The following is a 25,688-nucleotide window of genomic DNA, read 5'->3' on the forward strand; positions in this document are numbered from 1 at the left end:
ATTCTCCATAACTAATAAAGCATCTACACAGAATACCAGTAAGGACACAGAAGACTTTAACAGCACTGTCAACCAACTTACCCAAACTCCTATTCATAAATCACTCCCTATGATGGCAACAGTCAGCCGCAGTGTCACACTTTCCAGGAGAGCCTGTAGGCTAGACTCAGAGCAAGTTTCACTAATTTAAAAGAATTTAAATCTACAAGGTATGTTCTCTAACACAATGGAATTAAATTAGAAATCAAGAACAGAAATAGCCAGGTGTGGTGGCTCGTGCCTGTCATTCTAGCACTGCGGGAGGCCAAGGTATGTGGATCACCTGAGGTCAGGAGTGGGAGATCAGCCTGGCCAACATGATGAAACCCTGTCTCTACTAAAAATACAAAACTTAGCTGGGCATCATGGCATGTGCCTGTAATCCCAGCTACATGGGAGGCTGAGCCAGGAAAATCACTTGAACCCGGGAGGCAGAGGTTGCAGTGAGCCAAGATCACACCACTGCACTCCAGCCTGGGCAACAGAGTGAGACTCCATTTCAAAAAAATAAAATAAAATAAAAAATGAACTGGAAAAATAAGTCAATATTTGAAAGCTAAACAACACATTTCTAAATAACCCATGAGTCAAAAAAGTAATCACAAAAAAGAAAATTAAAATTAGAAAACAATTTGAACTTAATGAAAACAAAACCACAACATACCAGAATGCATGAGATACAGCTAAGGCAGGAAATTCACAACTTTAAACACCTGTATTTCAAAGGCAAAAAGGTCAATAATATAATCATATTATATCAATAATATAATCAATAATATAGTCTTCCACCAAAAGAAACTAGAAAAAGAAGAATAAATCCAACCCCAACCAAGCAGAAGGAAGAGAAGAAAAAAGACCAGAGTGAACAGCGATGCAACAGAAAACAGAAAGTCAATACAAAAAATCAGTGGCATCAAAACTTGATTTTCTGAAAAAATCAACAAAATGGATAAATGTTTAGCAAGAATGCCCATAAAAAAGAGAGAAGACACAAATTACTAAAATCAGAAATAAAAGAGAGAACACTGCTACTGATCCTATAGAAATTAAAAGAATTATAAAGGAGTATTATGAACCATTTTATGCCAACCATTTGACAACTTAGATGAAGTTGAGAAATTCCTAGAAAGACACAAGTTACCAAAATGAGTTAGAAAGAAAGAGAAAGCCTGAAGATACCCATAACAAGTAAAGAAATTAAAGCCCAAGCAGCACTGGCTTTGCTAGCAAACTCCATCAAATATTTTCAGAAGAAATAATGGCAATCTCACACAAAATCCTCAGAAGGTAAAGGATGAGGAAACACTTTCTAATTCATTCTATGAAATCAGAATTACTCTGGTATCAAAGCCAGAGAAAGACATGAACAGACTATAAGATATTATCCCTCATGAACATAAACCAAAATATCTTTAGTAAAATTTAGAAAATCAAGTCATCTATGAAAAACCCACAACTGACATTAAGGTCAACGGTACAAGACTGAAAGCTTCTCCCCAGGATCAGGAAAAAGACAAGGAAGCCTGCTTTTGCCAGTTCTATTCAACACAATACTGGAAGTTTTAGCCAGAGCAATTAGGCAAGAAAAAGGAACAAAAGGCATCCAAGTTGGAAAGGAAGAACTAACATGGTCTCAATTTGCAGATGACACACACCACGCAGAAAAGCACAGAGAACCATAAAAAAAAAAACTGTTGGCCGGGCGCGGTGGCTCACGCCTGTAATCCCAGCACTTTGGGAGGCCGAGACGGGCGGATCACGAGGTCAGGAGGTCGAGACCATCCTGGCTAACATGGTGAAACCCCGTCTCTACTAAAAAAACACAAAAAACTAGCCGGGCGAGGTGGCGGCGCCTGTAGTCCCAGCTACTCGGGAGGCTGAGGCAGGAGAATGGGGTAAACCCGGGAGGCGGAGCTTGCAGTGAGCTGAGATCCAGCCACTGCACTCCAGCCCGGGCGACAGAGCGAGACTCCGTCTCAAAAAAAAAAAAAAAAAAAAAAAAAAAAAAAAAAAAAAAAAAACTGTTAAACCTAATAAGTGAACTCAGCAAAGATTCAGGGTACAAAATCATTACTCAGAAATCAACTGGACACTAGCAATGAGCAATCCGAAAACAAAAGAAGCCCACTTACGATAGCGTTGAAACGAATCAGATGCTTAGGCATAAGTTTAACCAAGGAGGAAAAAGACTTGTATGTCGAAAACTACAAGACATTGATGAAAGAAATTAAGAAGACACAAATAAATGGAAAGTCATCCGTGTTCACAGACTAGAGGACTTACTGTTGTTAAGATGACAGTACTACTCAAAACAATCCACAGATTCAATGTTATCCTTCTCAAAATCCCGACAGCAATTTTTGCAGAAATTGAACCTTCCTCCTAAAATTCATATAGAACTTCAGGAACCCTAAATAGCCCAAACAATCATGAAAACGAAGAACAAACTTGGAGAATTCACACTTTCTGATTTCAAAACTTACTCATAAAGCTACAGTCATCAAGATAATGTGCTGCTGGCAAGAGGATGGACATAGAGGCCAATGGAGTAGAACAGAGAACCCCCAGATGGACCCCCATATGAACCCCCATATACATGGATCATTGATTTTCAATAAGGGACCAATACCAGTGGGGAGAGGGCAGCCTCTTCAACAAACGATGCTGGGAAAAAGGTATTTACACATGCAAAACAATGAAGTTGGACCTTTATCTTACAACATATACAAAAATTAACACAAAATGGATCAAAGACCTACATGTAAGAGCTAAAACTATAAAACTCTCAGAAGAAAACATAGGGACAAATTATCAAGACTTTCAACATGGCAATGGTAAATGGCACAGAAAGCACAGGCAACACAAGAAAAGAGACAGGGCCAAGCATGGTGGCTCACGCCTGTAATCCCAGCACTTTGGGAGGCTGAGGCAGGAGGCTCACCTGAGATCAGGCGTTCAAGACCAGCCTGGCCAATGTGGCAAAACCCTGTCTCCACTAAAAATACAAAAACTAGCCAGGCATGATAGTGGGCACCTGCAATCCCAGCTACTCGGGAGGCTGAGGCAGGAGAATCGCTTGAACCCAGGAGGCAAAGGTTGTAGTGAGCCAGGATTGCGCCACTGCACTCCAGCCTGGGGAACAGATCGAGACTCTGTCTCAAAAAATAAATTTTTTTTAACAGAAAACAGATAAATTGGAGTTCATCAAAATTAAAAACTATTATGCATCAAAGGACACTATCAAGAGAGTGAAACGTCAGCCACAGATTGGGAGAAAATATTTGCAAATCATATATCTGGTAAGGGTTTTAATATTCAGGATATATAAAGAACTGCTACAGTTCAACAACAAAATTCCATTTAAAAATAGGCAAAGGACTCAAATACATGTGTCTCCAAGTAAGATATAAAATGGCCAATGAGCACATGAAAAGATGCTCAACAGCCCTCTCTGGTCACTAGGGAAATGTGAATCAAAACACAGAGACACTCCATCACATGCAATAGGACGGCCGCTCTCCAAAAAACAAAAAACTAGCTGGGTGTGGTGGCGTGTGTCTGTAATCCCAGCTACTCGAGAGGCTAAAGCAGGAGAATCACTTGAACTCGGGAGGCGGAGGTTGCAGTGAGCCGAGATCGGACCACGGCACTCCAGCCTGGGCGACAGAATGAGACCCTGTCTCAAAAAAATAAATAAATAAAAGTAAAATAACAAGCCATGGAGAGGATGTGGAGAAGTTGGAATCGATGGTGGGAATGTAAAATGGAGCAGCCGCTGTAGGAGACAATTTGGTAGCTCCTCAAAAAGTGGAACACAGAATTACCTTATGATCCAGCAATTCCACTCCCAAGGGTATGTCCGGAGGAATGAAGACAAAGCACCCAAGCAGACACTTATGCTCCCACAGCAGTGTTATTCACAATGGTTGAAAGGTGGAAACAGCACAGTTGCTCCCAACAGATGAATGGAGGACAAAATGTAGTCCATCCACCCATGGGAATATGATTCAGCCAGAAAAATGAAGGAAGTCTGACACTTGCTATCAGGTAAATAACCTTGGAAGCGCTGTGCTGAGTGACCTTGGAAGCCCTATGCTGAGTGACCTTAGAAGCGCTGTGCTGAGGGACCTTAGAAGCGCTACGCTGAGTGACCTTGGAAGCCCTGTGCTGAGTGACCTTGGAAGCACTACCCTGAGTGACCTTGGAAGCCCTGTGCTGAGTGACCTTGGAAGCACTACCCTGAGTGACCTTGGAAGCGCTGTGCTGAGTGACCTTGGAAGCACTACCCTGAGTGACCTTGGAAGCGCTGTGCTGAGTGACCTTGGAAGCACTACCCTGAGTGACCTTGGAAGTGCTGTGCTGAGTGACCTTGGAAGCACTACCCTGAGTGACCTTGGAAACGCTACGCTGAGTGATCTTGGAAGCTCTGTGCTGAGTGACCTTGGAAGCTCTCTGCTGAGTGACCTTGGAAGCCCTGTGCTGAGTGACCTTGGAAGCTCTACGCTGAGTGACCTTGGAAGCCCTGTGCTGAGTGACCTTGGAAGCTCTACGCTAAGTGACCTTGGAAGCCCTGTGCTGAGTGACCTTGGAAGCACTACCCTGAGTGACCTTGGAAGCACTACCCTGAGTGACCTTGGAAGCACTACCCTGAGTGACCTTGGAAGCTCTACGCTGAGTGACCTTGGAAGCACTACCCTGAGTGACCTTGGAAGCGCTACGCTGAGTGATCTTGGAAGCTCTGTGCTGAGTGACCTTGGAAGCCCTGTGCTGAGTGACCTTGGAAGCGCTACGCTGAGTGACCTTGGAAGCCCTGTGCTGAGTGACCTTGGAAGCTCTCTGCTGAGTGACCTTGGAAGCCCTGTGCTGAGTGACCTTGGAAGCTCTACGCTGAGTGACCTTGGAAGCCCTGTGCTGAGTGACCTTGGAAGCTCTGTGCTGAGTGACCTTGGAAGCCCTGTGCTGAGTGACCTTGGAAGCGCTACGCTGAGTGACCTTGGAAGCCCTGTGCTGAGTGACCTTGGAAGCCCTGTGCTGAGTGACCTTGGAAGCGCTACGCTGAGTGATCTTGGAAGCTCTGTGCTGAGTGACCTTGGAAGCTCTGTGCTGAGTGACCTTGGAAGCCCTGTGCTGAGTGACCTTGGAAGCTCTACGCTGAGTGACCTTGGAAGCCCTGTGCTGAGTGACCTTGGAAGCTCTGTGCTGAGTGACCTTGGAAGCCCTGTGCTGAGTGACCTTGGAAGCACTACCCTGAGTGACCTTGGAAGCACTACCCTGAGTGACCTTGGAAGCACTACCCTGAGTGACCTTGGAAGCTCTACGCTGAGTGACCTTGGAAGCACTACCCTGAGTGACCTTGGAAGCGCTACGCTGAGTGATCTTGGAAGCTCTGTGCTGAGTGACCTTGGAAGCTCTCTGCTGAGTGACCTTGGAAGCCCTGTGCTGAGTGACCTTAGAAGCTCTCTGCTGAGTGACCTTGGAAGCCCTGTGCTGAGTGACCTTGGAAGCTCTACGCTGAGTGACCTTGGAAGCCCTGTGCTGAGTGACCTTGGAAGCTCTGTGCTGAGTGACCTTGGAAGCCCTGTGCTGAGTGACCTTGGAAGCGCTACGCTGAGTGACCTTGGAAGCCCTGTGCTGAGTGACCTTGGAAGCTCTCTGCTGAGTGACCTTGGAAGCCCTGTGCTGAGTGACCTTGGAAGCTCTACGCTGAGTGACCTTGGAAGCCCTGTGCTGAGTGACCTTGGAAGCTCTGTGCTGAGTGACCTTGGAAGCCCTGTGCTGAGTGACCTCGGAAGCGCTACGCTGAGTGACCTTGGAAGCCCTACGCTGAGTGACCTTGGAAGCCCTGAGCTAAGTGACGTAAGCCAGAAACAAAAGGAAAAATGTTGTATAATTCTATTTGCATCAAATATCTGGACCAGCCAAATTCACAAACACAAAAAGCAGATTCGAGGTTAAGAGAGGCTGGGGGTGGGAGGGGAATGGGGAGTTATTATTCATGAAGACAGGGTTTCTGTTTGGCGTGATGAGTTGGGGATGTAGTTAGTGGTGACGGTGACACAACATTGTGAATGTAATTAATGCTGCTGAACTGGACACTTACTTAATCTTTTTAACTTAGCAAATCAAATTCAACTATTTATTTATTTATTTTGAGACAGGGTCTCACTCTGTCACCCAGGCAATGACAATCTCGGCTCACTGCAGCCTGGACCTCCTGGGCTCAAGCCATCCTCCCACCTTGGCCTCCCAAAGTGCTGGGATTACAGGCATGAGCTACTGTGCCTGGCCAAATCCAACAATTTATTTTAAAAAGATAATACAAGATAATACTGTACACCATGATCAAGTGGGATATTTCCCAGGACTGAAAGATTGGTTTAACAGCCAGAACTCAATTAATGTAATAAATCATATTAATAAAATAAAGGACAAAAGCCACATAATCATCCCAATTGATACAGAAACTCCATTTGACAAAATCTAACACCAATTTGTAATTAAAAAAAAAAAAACTTTCAACAAACCAGAAATGAGAGTGAACCTCCTTGACCTAGTAATGGAATCTATGGAAACCTATGGCACGTTTCCTGGGGAAAGCCTTACCGTCTCTCCCACGGCAGGGAGCAAGCCAAGGGGACCCTCCCCTCCCGCTCCTCCCACACTGCACAGCGAGTTCCAGCCAGGGCAGTAAGGCAATAACATGGACCTCAAATCACCGGGATTAGCAAAAAAGACGTAGAACTACGCCTCACACAGTAGGTGGACTCGCCTGAGGAATCTACAAAGATAAAATAAAATGAAGTAAAACCTGGTAAGATGAACGAAGGAGTTTAACAAGGCCATGGGGTGTGGGATCAAACACAGAGGTGGCGGTATTTCTGCACTGACAGGGAACACCCCAAGATGAAATGCAGAAAGTGTCCTGGTCAAATAGCATCAGAAAGAATAAGCTACTTAGGAATAATTTCACAAGGGAAGTGTGAGATTCATACACTGCAAACTGCAAAACATGGTTGGAAAAAAGACCCAAAGAAAACCTGAACAGATGGAGAGACTTCCCATGCCGAGGCTGGAAGGCCGAACCCTGCGCAGACGGCAGGGCTCCCGCGGTGCTCCCCGTGGCCTTCGTCCCCCTCTGGCCATGTTCCCTCCCCGGCTCACAGCCCCTGCTCCTAGTTACCACCCTCAGCCCTTCCTCTGCAAGTGCAGGAGGCCCGAGCCACAGGCCGGTGAGCTGGGGGACCAGCCTCTCCTGGCGTTTTACCCGCATAGGTTACAGCTGATGGCACTGGAGCGAGAGGCTGACTCTGCCTGAGGGAAGCTTGGACCCTGGGCTGGAGGGGGCCAGGGACCCAGACCCACACTTGATTTAGAAGGACACGGAGCTGTCAAACCTATGCGGGGTCATCACAACCGGCGCTTCGTTCGTCCCTTTTCGACCAAGCTCAGGACACTGTAACCCAGGAAGACGAGCTCATGGTTCTGAGATGACCCAGGGAATTGGCCAATCCCAGCCGAACCCCTTGTTCCTTCCTCTCGTCACTGAGGCTCCTCCCAGACGACTTCGAGAGCCCTGCAGATCCTTCCGCTACTCCCCAGCCCAGAAGACCCAGGCGTGCGGGAGACCCTGGCAGGGGACATACCCGCTCGGCTCTGGCCTGTCCTTTACTCAGACAGACGGCCGAGGGGGTTTGGGGATAAGGGGGCCATAGAGGGAGAAGGGTGAGCTGCAAAGGGTGGGGGGCCGAAGAAAGCTGCACCTTCCACTCCCGCCGAGCCAGCTGCCACCTTTTCTGTGTCCCTATGTCCTCCTGCTCTGTCCTGCCCTCCAGGGACAGAAGCCCTCGAGGTTCTGGCTGGGCCCACGCGCTGAGATGCCTCTGAGAAAGCTCTCTTTCCGTGGTGGATCCCGCTGGACGCCCGTGAACACGGGGCCAGTTTGCAGAGGGCTGGAAGGAGGCCTCTGGACGGCACCCAGGCCTGACACAGGTGACAGAGCAGGCTAATGGCTCAAAGTGAGGAGGGCGGCCTGAGGGCGGCTCCGGCCAGGTTTTGGAGCCCCGGTCAGTCTCTGCAATGCCGTCTGGATTAGATCGTCCATTTGTCCACAAGATGGCACAGCAGACGCAACCATGGCCCTGGGGTCTGGGGTTCCTGGCCGGTGGCCAGGAGAGGCGGCCAGAAGACACCATGGCTCCTGGGGCCTGGTCAAAGCTGAGAGGCTCCCTGTCACGACAGCCAACAGCCCTTTCCCCAGGGACAAGGAAGGGCTGACGCCACGACACATGGGTCCAGCACACCTGCCCATGTACACACGTGAGTGTGCGTGTCCTGCTGGTGGCTGACCCGTGACCCTGCATGTGTGTCCTGCTCATGGCTGACCCATGACCCTGCGTGCGTGTCCTGCTCGTGGCTGACCTGTAACCCTGCATGCATGTGCTGCTCACGGGCACACTGTCTGCCCACACACAGGCCTCTGCCTGCCCACCTGGTGGGATCCTGCCTGGGACTGGATGCTTTAGCGTCTCCAGCCTCTGTGCGCTTTGCTTCTTGGCTCAGATATCATTTCTGATTGTGGAATTTTACTCTCACACACCGCTCCTGACGCCATGGCATGGAATGACATGGCACATCCCGTGTTTCTGGATTTCTCTTCTGTGGCTTATTGGTGCCACTCAAGCACCGCACAACAATGACGTCTGTCCTAGCAGGGCACACGCACTCTGCATCTGAACGAGTATTGAGCTGATTCCAAAGGCCAGCGGAGACATGGGCCGTGCATTTATCTGGAGGAGACCAGGAGTGCCGTGGTTGGCTCTGGCTGCAGGACACTGGGCTGAGCACTGACCCAGGCCACCCCAAGTCACCAAAAGAGGGTAGGGAGGCGTGGACAAAAGTATTTATTTTGCTTATTTTCTTGCCAGTGTCCAGATTCAAAGGTACTGCTTTTAAACTATATTAGCACTTTCTGCTATGCGGCCTGCAATGACGGTGCTGTGATTATTAAACACTTCATAATAATAATGCAGCATTTCCCCATCGGGTGTCAGAGTGAGTGGCTGCTCCTTATAGCCAGAGACTCTGGACAAATGAGATGACTGAAGACAGAACCATTCCCGGGGTCCTCAGCTCCTCTGCTGGCCCCTGGAGACCAGGAGTCAAAGCCACCTCCAATTAAGTCCAACACAGATGAGGCAGGCAGTGCCCTCCCCGCCCCGGGGTCTCCTCTCCTCCCATCCCCTGTGTAAGCCAGGCTGTCCCAGAGCCTGCAGCCTCCCAGGCCACCCTGCACTTCCCTACAGCCAAACTCCGTGAGTTTGAGAGCCCCCACAGGGTGACCACACAAAAGGAAAGAAGCTCCCAGCAAACAGGGCCTCCTGGGCCCGTTCCTCCATCATCCATCACCCATGACCTGAGACCTCCACCTCCCTTCTTGGTCTCAGGTCACAGTGCCCAGCCCCTTCCATCCCACCCCCACCCGCAGCCCCTGACCCCAGGCTCGGGCCTCCTTTGTTTCAAGAGAGACCAACACCTTCCCCACCCCCAGCGGCTGATTCTTCTCTGGGGTTGTCTCTCATCAGACATTCCTATCTTGGAGAACATGGCAGGGGGTGTGAACCCGTGAGCAGAGCTCCTCGCTGGGAGGGACTAGCTCTGCACAGCCCTCTGGAGACACCAGAGAACATTCTAGAGTCGTTGGCAGCCGAAATGTGCCTGCCCCAGGGGCTCGGCAGAGTGGTGAGGAGGCCACGTGAAACACAGCTGGTTCACCCATCGCTGACGCTTGTTCCTCCACACCCAACTGTCACCATCAAAGTGGGGGAGGCATGTGGGGGAGGGGCTCACAGCCGCTGGGTGGGGGTGCTGGAAAAGGAGCCCCAGACCCAAGGAGGCCAGGGTGGCTGCATGGTGCAAATCTGCACAGTGCAAAATGCAAATGCAAGAGGGAAAGAGCCCTCAGAGGCACAAACAAAGCCTTCTTCCTTTTGCATTTTCTCTCTTTTGACTTGCCGGCTGTCTTTCATTTGCTATTGAATGTCATTCTAAGTAATGCAAATGTAAGTAAAGGCACACATGCACACGTTAACTTCAGTGCAGACCCACCGAAACCTCCGCACGCGTGCTCTGCGGCTCTGCGCCATGGGCATCTTGTTCCTGCAGCGTGGTGGAAACGCCGCGCAGCCTCGGTGGTCCTGCTGGTCATTCACACCCTGCCGGGATGCCCTCTTGGTTGCTGTTGGGTACGAAGGACTGAAGGCAAGAGCCACGGTCTCCTGTCTTTCTCTCTCCTTCCACATCCTCATCTGCAGTGCAGGTGGCCAGCTCACACAGGAGTCCCAGGGAGACCGATGTGTCCTTGGTTGTGTGTGCATCTGAGAGCAACGTCACCTCCTTTCTGCATTTGGGACCAGCTCTGAGCCAAGGGAAAGCCGTGGCCTCTTGAACCACTGGCTCTGCAGTGCGCTCGCACACTGACTGTCTCCAGCCTCCATCATGCTCATGCCACCATCCTTAGATTGCACTTACAAAGCGAGCACTCAAAGATAAAATGACTAAGCATTTCAAGATTGCTGCAGCAGGGCATCAAACCGCATGCAGGTACTTCTGAGCAGACCGTGTGGCCTCCAGGTCGCCCCGCTGAAGACGGCCTTGCCCCTGCCACGCAGACGGACATTCCCCCCATGCCAGGGAGGCCGAGGAGCACAAGGCTGGGTGCACCCAAGCCCCCAAGTCCAGCAGCACAGGGACAGTGCGGCCACCTGGACAGTGAGAAGCCTGGGACACACGTGTGCACAGATCTGAGATCCCACCAGTAGCAGGCGCTTTCTGTGAGTCAGGTGCTGCCTCCCCTGATCACATACAAAACTGAATATCCCGGGACACCGAGTCAGGGGTTGAGCTCCCCACACTCTGAGGAGGGCGGCGGAAAGGAGGCCCATCAGGACCCGCTGAGCGCTGGGGAGACGCCATGTTCCACAGACACACAGCAGGCAGCTCCTGAGGGCGGCTTCTTTTCTTTATCCCACAGCAGCTGTGCCGGGGCTGCTACTGGCTCCTGATGGGTGAGGGAGGGGTGGTTCCGAGGGAAACAGAGCTGGGATCAGAAGCCAGATCTGAGGCCCTGAAGTCCCCACTTCTGACCACACACCAGTGGTCAGTGAAGTGTGGATCCTTCTCCACACTCCAGAGCGGAGGCTTTGCACTGCCCACCAGGAGATCATCCTCTCACCCTCCTCTGATCCAGATGAAATCCAGCCAGGGTGTGCCCACCTGCTCTGTGCAGACAGCCTCAGGAACCAGAAAGCAATGAGAGGGGCCACAGCACCCTACTCTCCATCCCAGCCTCAGGAACCAGAAAGGGACAAGAGGGGCCACAGCACCCTACTCTCCATCCCAGTCTCAGGAACCAGAAAGCAATGAGAGGGGCCACAGCACCCTACTCTCCGTCCCAGTCTTTCCCTACAAACAACAAATCCAACCCTCCCAGGCAGCCCCGTCAGAGGGAGTAGGGCTGCTCCTTCCCTGAAAGAGAAGCAAAGGATATCCTGGAAACTTGGCCGGGGTAGGCCCAGGAGGTTGCAGCCCTGACGTCCTCATCTTCACGGCCCAGGTACTCAGGGAAGCTCTGGACGCCCCGGCCACTCATGTCTGCAGCATCACCTAAGAGCAAACCTAGGGCCCCTCAGTGACTCTTGCCCCCACCCTGCCTGGACCCAACGACCAGCACCCCTGAGTGCCCAAGTAGCAGAGGAGCCCCCAGGGCAGCTGTATTCCTGCTGCCAAGGGCAACAGGCCAAGCCAGGGGGCCCCGCTCCAACAGCCCCGTCCCTCCCCAGAGTCAGCAGCAGTCACACAAGGAAACTTTGAGCACTCTGGGCTCCCGCTGCACGTGCCCACTAGGTGGGGGGTTTATTCTTCCACCCAGCCCACGGGGCATGAACTGTACCCCCACCCTAAGGACCAGAGAGCAGAGGCTCAGGGTGGGGCACCACCTGCCCAGGTGAGCACAGGTGGAGCTGGAGGGGCCTAGGCCTGGCTTCTGGGGCTGGGAACCAGCCTCATCCACAGTGGCATCCTCCCTCCCCTCCCAGCCCCAGGCTCCCACACCCCCCTCTCCCCTCCACCCAGAGTCACCTCCTGCCCGAGCCCTGCTGGCCCCTGGACAGGTCAGCCCTGCCCGCCTCCAGCTGCAGCACTGGCCATGTTGCCGGTGCCTCGAGTCCCAGCACTGACTCTTGCTGCTACAAGTTGGCTGTGGTCCTGGAGACGGTGTTACTGAGGATGGGCTGATGGTTGCTTCAGAAACATGAACAGAACATTCTAGAACATTCTAGAAGGGCTGCCAGGGAACCATGAGACAATCAGCACAGAGCTGGCATGAGGGAGGCCGGTGGTCTCCCTGCGCACCCGAGGCCAGGGCACTGCCTGAGCTGACTTTGGAAGCCCATCCGGTGTGGAGGTCCCCAAGCCCTTCGGGTGACACGTTAGCAACAGGAGGGCTTTCCTGAGCCACAGCGTCCTTGAGGGGCAGCAGCTGGGACCCCTGGCTCCGGGTCCAGCTCCACAATGCCTGGCGATGCCCCAGCAGGCACTGGGCTCTGCCACCCCAATGCGGAAGCGGTTCTTGCTGCAAGGCCGTGTTTCCCAAAGTGTGGGCGGCACACTCGTCCTGCTGCTGGAAGGACACGCCACAAGCAGCGCTGAAGGAAAATCGGGAAGCCCCAGGTCCCCCATGGGAGCGTGTGGACGCCCTGCTTGCACCCCCTCTTGTTCACTCGCAGGGCAGTGGGTGGAGCCGGCAGCCGGCACCAGCCTCAGCTCAGGAAGCGCCGTGGACAGAACAGGTCCTCTCCAGGGAAAGCCAACAGCTTTCCACGGGGACTAACGGGATCTAACACAGCGTTGTGCTGGTCCTCGGACGGAGTCACCTGTTTTTGTTTTTGTTTTTTTAAGACGGAGTCTCACTCTGTCACCCAGGCTGGAGTGCAGTGGCATGATCTCGGCTCACTGCAAGCTCCACCTCCTGGGTTCATGCCATTCTCCTGCCTCAGCCTCCCGAGTAGCTGGGACTACAGGCGCCCACCACTGCGCCCAGCTAATTTTTTTGTATTTTTAGTAGAGACGGGGTTTCACTGTGTTAGCCAGGAGGGTCGCGACCTCCTGACCTCGTGATCCACCTGCCTCAGCCTCCCAAAGTGCTGGGATTACAGGCGTGAGCCACCATGCCAGTCCCGGAGTCACCTGTTTTTGTTTGTTTGTTTGTTTGTTTGTTTTGAGACGGAGTCTCACTCTGTCGCCCAGGCTGGAGTGCAGTGGCCGGATCTCAGCTCACTGCAAGCTCCGCCTCCCGGGTTCACGCCATTCTCCTGCCTCAGCCTCCGGAGTAGCTGGGACTACAGGCGCCCGCCACCTCGCCCGGCTAGTTTTTTGTATTTTTAGTAGAGACGGGGTTTCACCGTGTTCGCCAGGATGGTCTCGATCTCCTGACCTCGTGATCCGCCCGTCTCGGCCTCCCAAAGTGCTGGGATTACAGGCTTGAGCCGCCGCGCCCGGCCTGGAGTCACCTGTTTTTAACTAAAAGTGGCCACTCTTGTCCCCTGGCGTGACCTAAGGACTGTCCACACCATTTGTGAAACGCCCACGCCGTTCCTCTGTCTCCAGAGCCTGGAGCAGGGCTGAAGCAGCCTCCCAGCCACACAAGGGGCCTGGGCGCACTCCCACCTCTGACACCCCCAGGCCTGCGTCTGGCTCCCACAGGGCCCTGAAGGGCTCTCCCAGTCCCAGGCTTTGCCTCCACAGCCCGGACAGGGGGCCCTTGGTGAATCTCAGGGCTCTGCTTCACCTGCTGGGAGGCCTCACACCCGGGCGGAGTCAGGATACCTGCCTGCTCCCGGCACAGCCTTTGGCCTGGCAGTTTGGTGCCTTGCCTTAAAGGGAGGAAGAGAACAAGCCTGGAAGTGCAACTCGCTGCCTTGGGTGGGAGGCCTGCGCCTCACTGAGGATGGCATACGCTATTTATTTTCCTCTCTCACCGGCCCAGACCATGAAATATTTATCTTTCCTCATCGCGCCTCTGCTTGAGTGGCCTCAGGCCAGTTCCCCGCGGGGCCCAACAGTGAACTGTTGGTCAATAACTCAAAACAGGGGAGCACTGGCAATGCCAGGTCAGGCCCAGTGCCAGCAGCTTCACCTGTGGGCAGGACGCAGGACAGGGAAGGAAGCCTTTGGGGGGGGTCCCCACACCTTCATGGCAGCACACGTGTGACGAATGCACGGGACACCGCCCTGAATCCAGGGAAGGCGTGTAGGGGGTGGAATTTACATGAATTCCCAAAGCCCAGTTGTCCAGTCCAGCCTGAGAGGCTGAGACGTGCATGGACGTTGGCAAACTTGAGCCTGCACGCAGAGACGCGGAGGCCTGGGGGACCCGCACCGAGAGACGCGGAGGCCCCGGGGACCCGCACCCAGAGACGCGGAGACCCAGGGGACTCGGGTGCCAGGGGACTTTGGAGCCATCATGGGAAATGGCACCAGCTGTGGCCTCGAGCCTGCAGGGCAGGCCCCGCTCAGCCTCCTGCGCCTCCCAGCAGGAGCAGCTCTTCTGCTCAAGCCACCTGCGCTTTGTAAGAGCCGAGCTTCTTTAAATGGCAGGCGTGCCTCCTAAAAGGAAGGACTGCACCCTCTCTGAACAGACTCCCTCCCCCAGAACTCGACATGGGAACAGTTTGGGGAGCTCAGCGGAGTGTTCTGTCCCAGAGGAGTGAGGGGACTCAGCTCCCACACACCCACGGAGAGAGCCCCACTGGATGCCATCTTCCCGAGTCCCACACCCAAGGAGGGAGCCCCACTGGACCGCCATCCTCCTGAGTCCCACACCCACGGAGAGAGCCCCACTGGATGGCCATCTTCCTGAGTCCCAGCCGCTGCCCCACCCGCCCCGGGGGGAAGGCGGTGCCCAGAGCAAAGCGCCCACTGGGGAGAGGCTGCAGGAGGCCCCCTCACGAAAAGAGTCATGGGCCGGGGTTTCCAGGGCATGGGCGGGAGGCAGGAAGTGGATCAGAGTGGAGACCCCACTGCCCAGCCCCTGCCCAGCGAAGGACTTTGTTGCCAAGAGAGGAGGAAGGAGAAGAAAAATGGAAAATCTGCTGTCAGGAAAGGCTGAGCCTTAATTTCGTGCCACATGAGGGCACTCTGACAGGCAGAGCCCGAGAGCAGGCGTGGCTAATGCCCTCCTCCACCGCCAGTGCCCTCCGCTAATTGTGAACCTGATGAAGCCACAGAAGGCAGGCCCTGGATCAGTTCGACTTGACTTGCCGCGGCCAGGCCAGCACCTGATGCTGCTTCACCAGCCCCCTTCCCACCAGCCCCAACCCCACCGGCCCCCTCCCCACAGGCTCTCTCCCCAAACCGGCCTCCCCCTACCAGCCCCCTCCCCACCAGCTGCCTCCCCACCGGCCCTCTCTCCACCAGCCCTCTCCCCGCCCCACTTTGGTTCTTCACTCTTCACAGGGAACAGGGCGAGGACGGCTGGGACCCTGGAGAGGACGGGCCTAAGCACACAACAGACATCGTGAAATCAGGAAACGCAAAAGAGCCAGCCCAGCTCTCCACGGCCTCGGCCCTTCTGCCTTACAGGGAAGCCACGATAGATGCTGGTCTGTCCCAGTCCACAGTTCGCCCACATAAGTTACCCTATTAATAAACCACTTACTCTCCTGGTGCAGGCAAACGCTAGGTCCCCTGGAATTCACCTGCCCTGGCCTGGAGAGGTGGGCCTGGTTAATTTCAGCGTCTGGTTTTAGGTGAATAGGTCAAGACCGCTCAGAGGGCTGTAGTCCATACCACAAGGCCCAGTATTGCAACAATTCTGTTTCCATGAAGTGTCCAGAACCAGCAAGTCCACAGGGACAGCAAGAGGCTGGCAGGGACAGCGAGGAGACTGTGATGGGCTCCTTTTGGGGTGGCGGAATGTTCTGGAATTCGTGGCAATGGTTGTGCGAGGTTGTGAATGTGCTGAAGGCTGCGGAACACCCCTTTGAGATGGGAGCGTGAGCAGTGTGTGAATTCTAGCTCAGCGAAGGTCAGCCAGCAGGTGCCCTGAGGTCCTGGCTTTCTCGTGATCAGGTTGCGGGGGGCTGGCATTTTTTTCTGTTCTGTATTTTAAAATATTCCACAGGCGTGATCGCCAGAACAAGGCTGGAGGAGGAAACCCGTTCCTCAGTAACGCCCTGTCCTCGCCCCGGCCAGCGTCCCTGGTGTCCCCGCGCCTGCGCTCAGAAAGCTTCATGCCCCACCACTGCTGTCCCAGAATTCTTCATTTTTGAGCAAGAAGCCCAGTGTTCTTATTTTGCATGGTACTGTAAAAATTCTGAGCTGGCATCCTGGCTAACACTGTGAAACCCCGTCTCTACTAAAAAATACAAAAAACTAGCCGGGCATGGTGGTGGGCGCCTGTAGTCCCAGCTACTCAGGAGGCCGAGGCAGGAGAACGGCGTAAACCCGGGAGGCGGAGCTTGCAGTGAGCCGAGATCCCGCCATTGACTCCAGCCTGGGTGACAGAGTGAGACTCCGTCTCAAAAAAAAAAAAAAAAATTCTGAGCTGGTCCTGCCCCTCCATATGGAAGGGGTCGGGGGCATAAAGGTTAACCTAGTGCCACCTTCCTGGTAGGCCCAGAGTGAAGCCCGCCAGGCTCCCTGCTCCACCAGCCCCCAACCAGGCAAGGGGGCAGCCTGGGCATGGGGCAGGGCTAGCAGGGCTGATGTGCAGGCCTCAGACGCCAGGCCCCACCCAAGACACCAGCCACCACCCAAGACACCAGCCCCCGGGAGCTGCCACCGCCTGCACTTGGCTGTCTGAGCTGCCCCAGTTGCGCAGGGTTCCACGGCGCTGGGGAAGGAAGGACGCTCAAAGGTGAGGCTCAGCGCAGGGAAGCAGGCTGAGGTCAGGGAGGGAGGCAGCAGCAGAGGGGAAGCCTGTGTCTGAGGCAGGAGCGCTCAATGCCCAAGGCGGGGTTTCGGCCTGGAGGTCTCAGCTCCTTCAAGCTGCTCCTTAAATGGAGGCACCAGGCAGGAGAGAGGCCCAGGGAACAGAGCTCCAGCCCGTCCACGACATCTCGGCTCAGGCTTCCCTCCTAGGGGTTGAGTTGAGTCTCTTAAGAATTCCAGTGTCAAAGGCCTCATCTCGGTGCCTGAGATGTGACCTTATTTGGGAAGAAGGTCATTGCAGAGGTCATTAGTTAAGACAAGGTCAGGCTAGAGCAGGGTGGGCCCTAATTCAATGTGACTGTGCCCTTAGGGGAAACGTGGACACAGACACGCACGGGAGAGGCATGTGAAGGTGACGGGAAGATGAAGACAGAGGCCAAGTGATGCTTTCTCGAGCCAAGGAACACCAGGGTCGCAGCAAACCTCCAGCACCCAGGTCTCCCACTTCCAGCTCCAGCATAGTGAGACTGAATTTCTGTTGTTGAAGCCCCCAGTCTGCGGCCCTGTGTTGGGTGGTCCCAGGACCCCACCATCCTTCTCGCCGCAGGCCGCGTGTCAGTGCTACGAGTCCTCCGGTGCCTTGACACGGCCGTGTTGAGTGAGCACGAATGAGCCTCCCTGCATGTAAGCGATGCTGCCCGGGGAACGAGGCACCTCACACGTTCCTCAGGCCCCTCACCTCCCACCCCACTGCATGGCCACCCAGCCGCCCCTCTCAGCTTCCAGGGTCCCTGCAGGGACTTGGCACACAGAGCTGGGCGGCAGCTGAGCCGTATCCTTCCCGCTTCTGCCCCAGGCCAGCCTGGTGAGGGTCCTTCCCCCAGGGCGGCCGCTGCCCAACACTCTCAAGACCCACCAGGCCCGGAACGTCCTTCCAGAGCCCACAGAGCACAGAGCTCTCGCCGTGAGGAAGGCCGGGTACAGCAGGAGACAGTGGCCCACACATGGCTGCAGACACATATTTCCTCCTGCACACAGGAAGCAAACAGCTTCCAGAAGCTCCCGGGCTGGGCAGCCAGCATTTGCTCAGAGGCAGGAGGAGCCTCGCATCAAGCATGGCTCAGGGAGGTGGCTTTGTTGGCGCAATCATCCTTCAAGCAGATGCCTGTCCCACGCTGACAGCTTAAATCCTGTGATCCTCACAGAGGTGAGTATGAAGTCAGCATCACCTGCCCGGGCGTGGGCAGAGTCAGCTTGGACACAGCACAGCTGCTTCCTCCAAATCCCGCAGGATCCCAGAGCCTGTGACTGTCCGAGCACTGGGCGGGGACCCTCCAAATCCCACAGGATACCAGAGCCCATGACCGTCCCAGCGCTGGGCAGGGACCTAATTCAGCAGGCAGGGGCGTCTGGGGCTTAGGAGTCTGGCTTTCCCCAGGATTCGCTGCCTCCACCGTCAAAATAGCTCAAATGGTTACTTGGGCTTTTTTTGTTTTTTTGGTTTTTTCTATCCAAAAAATAACAAAACTCTCTCCAAGGTCATTCTGTGGGTGGTGTGTTCCCGTCCTTGATAGGAAAGAACATCTTGGAGGGTACAAAACTAAGTGAAACGAAGTCCCACCTCCACCCCCCACAGCCCCATCACTCCCCTTCTCTGCCCCAAACCCAAAAAACCAACGCAAGTCCCTTGGGCCGCAGAGAAACTGCTCAGCCAGGACAGAACTCGCCCACGGCGAAGGCCCTGCTCACCTTCCGGCTGGGCTCTGGTGTCCCCCTAGGAGACCCTCCCCACCCTCGCTCAACCCTTCCCGATAGGACAATCTGGGTCCTGGAGACAGACACCCCCGTCCTTCTGCTTCGGAGCCCTTCCCAGGGGTGATGCTGACGATTTACAACACACCGTCCCCGAAGCCACCTTCCCAAGGACCATGGGAAGCTGTGGCCGGAAGCACGTCACCTGCCAACGCCCGGGTTCCCAGTCACAGCACAAACACTCAGGGTTCACCCTGAGCAGACATAGCTGGAGTAGGATGGTCCCAAGACTCCCAGTGCCCAGTCAGGGGTGGACGGCTGTCCCAGGGAGCCCTTCACAGCAGAGGTGCAGAGACCAGGAGCCTTAACGAGGTCCCCAAAGGCAGCAGGATTGTGAAGCTCTTGGCCTCACAGGCCCCCTCTGAGAGGAATAAGGGAGAAGGGAAGCTTCATCCCATCAGAGCTTCCCAGTCACGATGTATGATTAAGTGACAGAGCCTTGTGCCTTCACAATGAGGCCTGGCCCGTGAGCATGTCGGGCTCAGTGGTTTTAAATTATCACGCAGGCACCACGGCATCAGAACAAAGATGAAATCTTGTTGACAGCCTCGTAAAACCTCTCGCTTGCTGATCTTCCAGCTACGGAGAAGTGAGGGTTTGCCTCCCACAGGAGGCCCAGAGGCTCCAGCCCTCTGTCCGCCACACCTCAGATCCACCTCGACATGGGCTGGTCAGTGTCCAGTGGCGTGGGGGCCAGGAGTTCGCGGAACCCAGCTCCTGCCCTGCAGAGTGGACTGGGCGGCCACCCCGCCCCCGCCAGGGAGCAGCAAAGTGGCAGCTACAGATCCAGTCCTTCCCATCAGCCGCTTTTGCCCGCATGAGGGTGGCGGCTGTTCACATAACTGACATTGCTATGCTGTACCATCTAATTTTCACGTCACTCTAGAGCCTCACCATATTTGGAAAATGTGAAATAGTTCTGATCTCCCACCCCGTTCTTAAAAATCACTCAAATCTGCCTAATTTCAAAACTCTGGCTCTGAGAAGCCCGTGTACTGTGCTGTCACCGCAAGGTGGTACTACCATGGTGGGCGACCACAAGACCCCAGGGCTGTGGGGGGTGGGGCCGGGTCAGGGACCTGAGGCTGCACAACCCCCCAGGCTCCAAGGCTGCAGGCGCATCTGTTTCAGGTTGGAAGGCCTTATGTATGCTCAAACACACACACCCTCATTTTCTCAGCCATGCTGCCGTTCCTCCTAATTAAGCAGAACTTGGATTGACAGCGAAAGCAATTGTCAAGTTGACCCCATCACTCTGCCTACAGTGGCCCAAGGAGAGGCCAGTCACTGTGGGAAAGGTTGGCAGATGCCGACCGTATTGACAATTAAAAGAAGTGGCATCGGTGGACATGCTAAGCCCAAATCCCTCCCTTCAGAGCAGGCAACAAGGAGTGAAGGAGGCAGGCAGGGAAGGGGTCCACGCCGGGGATCCTGACATGGCAGGAGCCCCCCGTGCAGCCCCAAGTTAACCACGCCACTATCCGGCCTCAGCCGTGTTGGACCAGGTGCTCAGGAAGAATCTGCCCAGCTCTGGTCCAGGGAGCGGCAGGGGACAGAAAGGAGAGGCATAGGGTGAAGAGTGTGGGCAGCTCACAGCCTCTACATGGGACCTGGTCCCCTGGAAAGACAACGTCTGCTCCCTCAGGACACCACCCAAATGCAGCCCCCTCCAGGAAGCCCTCCTGGAACTACCCTGGATTAAGTGACTCTTCACCCCGCAAACCTCCCCTGGGCCAGGCTGCGCCTCCTTCCAGACTTGCAGGAAGCATCTAAAGGGTGTGAAGGGGGAAGAGGGAACCAACAGACAGAGGTTCCATCTGCAGGGTCCGGCTCTGAGCAGCCTTCGGGGGCGCCACCACGCAGGTCCAGGGCTTGGCATTGACCAGCCGGACCCAGCTGGGTCTCCTGTGGGTGGCGCGGGAGATTCTGATCAGCCACTCAAACCACCAGGACTGAGACCGGGGAAGGAGCCTTAGGACAGAATTTCCAGGCCAAGAGAGATCAGATGCTGGAGGGAAGAGGTGCTTGTTTTCCTCTGGGGCTGCCAGCAGCTCCTGCCACTTTGAGGGTTCCACTGCCTCAGAGTCAAGTCAGCCCAGGACACATCACAGCTGAGGGACAGAAGGAGATCCAGGCTTTGTACCAACAGTGGCACCTGGACCCCACTGTGCCTGAAGCCGTCCTCGGTTCCTATAACTGAAAACTCCAGAGGCCCTTTTCCTACTTTAGTTGGGCTCAGTCAGGATCCTTCAGTTGCGAGTGACTGAACCCCAGCTCAGAGGAAAGGCCGTGTAGTCCTGACCGTGTAGGTCACAGCACAAGAGAAGTCAGACACGAGGAGCCGGCTCCATTCACCAGGGAGAGGGGAGCGTCCTGCACACAGCCACGGCCCACACCCCATCCACCCACCCGGCTCGCTCTCTGCTGATCGACCTCCCCTATCCCCCGCAGCCGCGAGGGAGACGCATGGAAACCTGGTTTACATCGAAACGGTGGATGGGCTAGGGTCTCTCGTCAGGGGCTGCGCCTGGTATTTGCGGGTCTAGAGCAGGGGCACCAGGGCAGCCCGCCCCTCATCTTGCCTCGATAAACAGCAGATGCCTGCCCACTGCACAGTGGCCGTGCCACATGGCTTCCCTCCCCGCGCCCCTCGAGGGGCCTCCCCTCAGCTCCAGCCCTCACAAGTAAGACTCGGGTCAACAAACTTGCTCCTAAAAACATCATTCATTTGCCTTTTAATTGTGCCATAAGCAATTGTTTAAAGGGCTGAAAACTCTTTTTAAATTTTCAATGTATTAATATTTAATCTCAGCCAAGTACAAAATCATGTGTGCAATAACGTGGGAGCCACGTGGAGAAAATCAGTAACAGACACATTCACTCTGCTCCCAGCGCAGTCTCTGTGTCCTTGGGCTTCTCCGGGCATTCACACCTTCTCAGACACCGCAGGCCGCACAGGCCCCCCGCTGCAGCCAGGACGCCCTGCCAGACAGCAACACGGCCGGGGCAGCTTCTGGGGGCCCTCGGGACCGGGCCAGCCTCCTGTGCAGCTTGGGATGTGTGGAAGGGGAAGTAGGTGAGATCCAGCTCAACATCCGGGTCTCTGCCCCGTCCAGTGCTGTGTCCAGTCAGGGCTCAGAAAGCATGGCCCTGCTCCGTGCTCCTCTCACTCCTCCCCACCTGCACCCACGTCGTCTGGAGCCATCCGCACTGCAGAGGGACCCATCACCTGCACCCACGTTGTCTGGACCCTCCGGGAACCCAGAGGGAGACTCTGCACTCAGTGATGGGGTGGGGGATGGGCAGGGCCCAGGTGGACGTCAGGGAGCCCCACGCTTGGTGCCCCGAGGTCTTCCGCACGTAGGAGAGTGCAGCACCCACCGCCCAGGACTCTGGACACCCCATCTCACACCAGTTCCCAAGCTCTGCAGACAGACAGACGGCAGCACAAACTCAGGTTCTGCCTCAGAGGGCCAAGTGACCTGGCAGCCTGCAGTGCTCTCCAGGCCCAGGTCCCCGTCTATAGGACAGGAGGGAAGGAGGCCGCTGAGTGCTTGCACAGAGCTGAGGCATGACAGAGCCGGTCCTCTCCACTGCTCAGTAAACATCACCGGCCCCAGCAGAGCCTCTCATGGTCCCCAGCCAGTGGAGAGAACAGGGACAGACACAGCCAGAGTCCGGCGCCCATCTAGGAAAGGGGCTCCTCCCCCATAAACAACTAGAAACTGTGTCCACACACGTGGACAGCAGCCTTCAGACTTGGGGTCTGGGGTGCAGGACCATGACCCCTAAAACAGCAAGTGAGGGGCACCCATACTTGCCCAGCTCACCACCTGAAGACACCTCCCATGCTGCAACTCAGAGGGGGCTGTGAACAGAACCCAGACATCTCTCTGAACTGAGAAGACAGAAGGCACAGCCACGGCACAGAGGACCAGAGACAGAGGGCTGCACAGAGAGGTAGGCCCGAGGTCCACAGAGGGCTCCCTGAAAGCCTTAGACAGGTGCCAACTTGCACATGCCTGGGGTGAGACTGCAAGAAGGGAGAAAGCTCAGCCCTGGAGAACAGAACGGGGACAGCACCTGGAACTCATGCAGGCCAGGAATAAGCTGCATCCCCACCAGGAGGGAGCGTCGCTGGGGAGAGCCCTCCAAAGGGAGCTGCTATGGCACTGAGATAACCTGCATCCAGCCTGCCAGCACCCAAGGCCAGCCTGGAAAGGGTGATCGGGTTCCCAGCAGCTTCACTGCATACCAGGACTAAGCCCAACACTCTCTAAAGGTTTACAACAAAACCTAGCACCCAACAATGTAACATTCAGGAGGCCGCGTGCAGTCAAAAATTATCAAGGATGCAATGAAGGGGGACCCAGGATCAGGAGAAAGAAGAATCAACAGAAACAGACCCAGAGACGACAGCGATGATGGCATCGGCAGATGAGGACATTAAAGCCGCAGTTACAACTAGGCCCCCACATTTTCAAGGACATAGAAGAAAACAAACGTGGTGAAGGGTGCAATGAATGGTCTTTAGGGACCTAAATGCAATTTCAGAGGTGAAAAATACGTCGGAAATGAAAACACGATAGACGGGAATAACATCAAATTACATTGTTTAAGGAATTTGAAGACATAGCAAATATTCAAAATGAAGCCCAGTGAGGAAAAAGACTAGAAGACCAATGGCGGAGCGTGCACCTCATGCCTATAATCCCAGCATTTTGGGAGGCCAAGGCGGGCAGATCAGTTGAGGTCAGGAGTTCGAGATCAGGCTGGTCAACATGGCAAAACCCCATCTCTACTAAAAATACAAAAAAATTAGCCAGGCGTAGTGGCAGTCCCTGTAGCCCCAGCTACTCAAGAGGCTGAGGCAGGAGAATCACTTGAACCCAGGAGGTGAAGGCTGCAGTGAGTTGAGATCACACCACTGCATCCCAGCTTGGGAGACACAGCAGAACTCTGTCTTAAAAAAAAAAAAAAAAAAAAAATCAACAATATGCTGCAGAAAGCTAATGTGGTGGAGGGTTCAAGAAAAAAATTTTAATAAAGTTTTTCAACTGGACAAAAATCCAGACAAGCTCAATGAACTCCAAGCAGAATAAACAGAAAGAAACCATGGCAAGGCCACTGTAACAAAACTGTAGAAAAAAAGTGACAGAGAAAAATCTTAAAAGCAGTCAAAGAAAACAGGCATGTAACACAGAGAGAGACAGGAATTACAGCCGACATCGTGTGAAACGTCATGAGCTGGGAGACGGATGGCGTATTGGCACGTTTAAAAGCCTGTAGTCCCAGCACTTTGGGAGGCCGAGACGGGCGGATCACGAGGTCAGGAGATCGAGACCATCCTGGCTAACACGGTGAAACTCCGTCTCTACTAAAAAAAAAAAAAAAAAAAAAAAAAAAAAGACTGAAAGAAGAGAATACCTGTCAAGCTAAAACTACGTCAGGAAAAATATCCTCACAAATGTAGGCAAATAAAGATTTGTTTCAACAAAAGGCTGAGAGAATTTACCACCAGCAGACATGCAGTATAAGAAACCCCAAAGTTATTCAGGCAGAAGGAAAATGACACCAGATGGGTCTACATAGACAAAGAAAGCGGCTAGATAGGGAAAATATGTGGAGACCAAAATGCTGTTTTACTGGCTGGGAACGGTGGCTCACACCTGTAATCCCAGCACTTTGGGAGGCCGAGGTGGGAGGATCACTCAAGCCCTGGAGTTCAGTGTAGGCAACATGGTGAGAGCTGTCTCTTTAAAAAAAAATGCTGTTTTTATTACTTTTGAAATTTTGAAAGATAATCACCTGTGAAAGCAAATGTATTCATAATACACTGTGGGGTTTATAACGTGTGGATTTAGTAAAACGTCTAGCAACTATAGCACAAAAGGCAAGCAGGCAGGTGGGCGGGCGGGTGAGTTGCGAGCGGGTGGTGCGGGAGTGGGTGAGCGGGTGAGTGGGTGGGCGGCGAGTGGGTGGGCGGTGAGCGAATCTTATACACTGTTACGAACACACGGTGCTCTTTAGAGCTATGTCTCGATGCTCTGGAAGCTCGTGCCAGAAGTCTACCTACTGACGAAGATGGCCACTAAGATGTAAGCCGAAGGGCCGGGCGTGGTGGCTCATGCCTGTAATCCCAGCACTTTGGGAGGCCGAGGCAGTTAGATCACCTGAGATGGGGAGTTCGAGACCAGCCTGGCCAACATGGTGAAACCCCGTCTCTACTAAAAATACAAAAATTAGCCGGGCATGATGGCTCTCGCCTGTAATCCCAGCTACTCGGGAGCCTGAGGCAGGAGAATCGCTTTAACCCCAGGAGGCAGAGGTTGCAGTGAGCTGAGATTGCACCACTGCAATCCAGCCTGGGCGACAGAGCGAGACTCCGTCTCAAAAAAAAAAAAAAAAAAAAAAAAAAAAAAAAAAAAAAAAAAAAAAAATAATAATAAAAATAAAAAAAGAAAGAAAGAAGTAAAGCAAAGGGGAATGTCTAACAAGCAGGTAGTGACGGTAAGCAGAGTCATGTGAAAGGCCTGTTAATCCCAAACCACACAAGAGAAGAGGCAGCAAGGACAAGTGGGACAAATAGAAAAATCTCAAACTTTGTGGAAGAGCCGTATTCTGAAACCACAAGCCACTGAAGAGAAGAATTCAAGACCTAAATCAATGGCAAGATGCCTTGTTCCCAGATGGGAAGACGCAGCATCATTGCCACAGTGGTGCCAGTGCGCCCCAAATCAGGCTCCACCTTATCCAGGAGGAACCCTTGTCGAGCATGGCCAGGGCACACCCACCAACTCTGCAAACGCCGAAAGGAGACAGTGAGACTCTGCAGGTCAGAGCCGGGGACGGCAGCTGACAGCAGGACCACCACAATGGCAGCGCCCAGTCCCTGACTCTGAGTCTCGCAG

Source organism: Rhinopithecus roxellana, chromosome 13 (assembly GCF_007565055.1).
Source record: "Rhinopithecus roxellana isolate Shanxi Qingling chromosome 13, ASM756505v1, whole genome shotgun sequence".
Lineage (NCBI taxonomy): Eukaryota > Metazoa > Chordata > Mammalia > Primates > Cercopithecidae > Rhinopithecus > Rhinopithecus roxellana.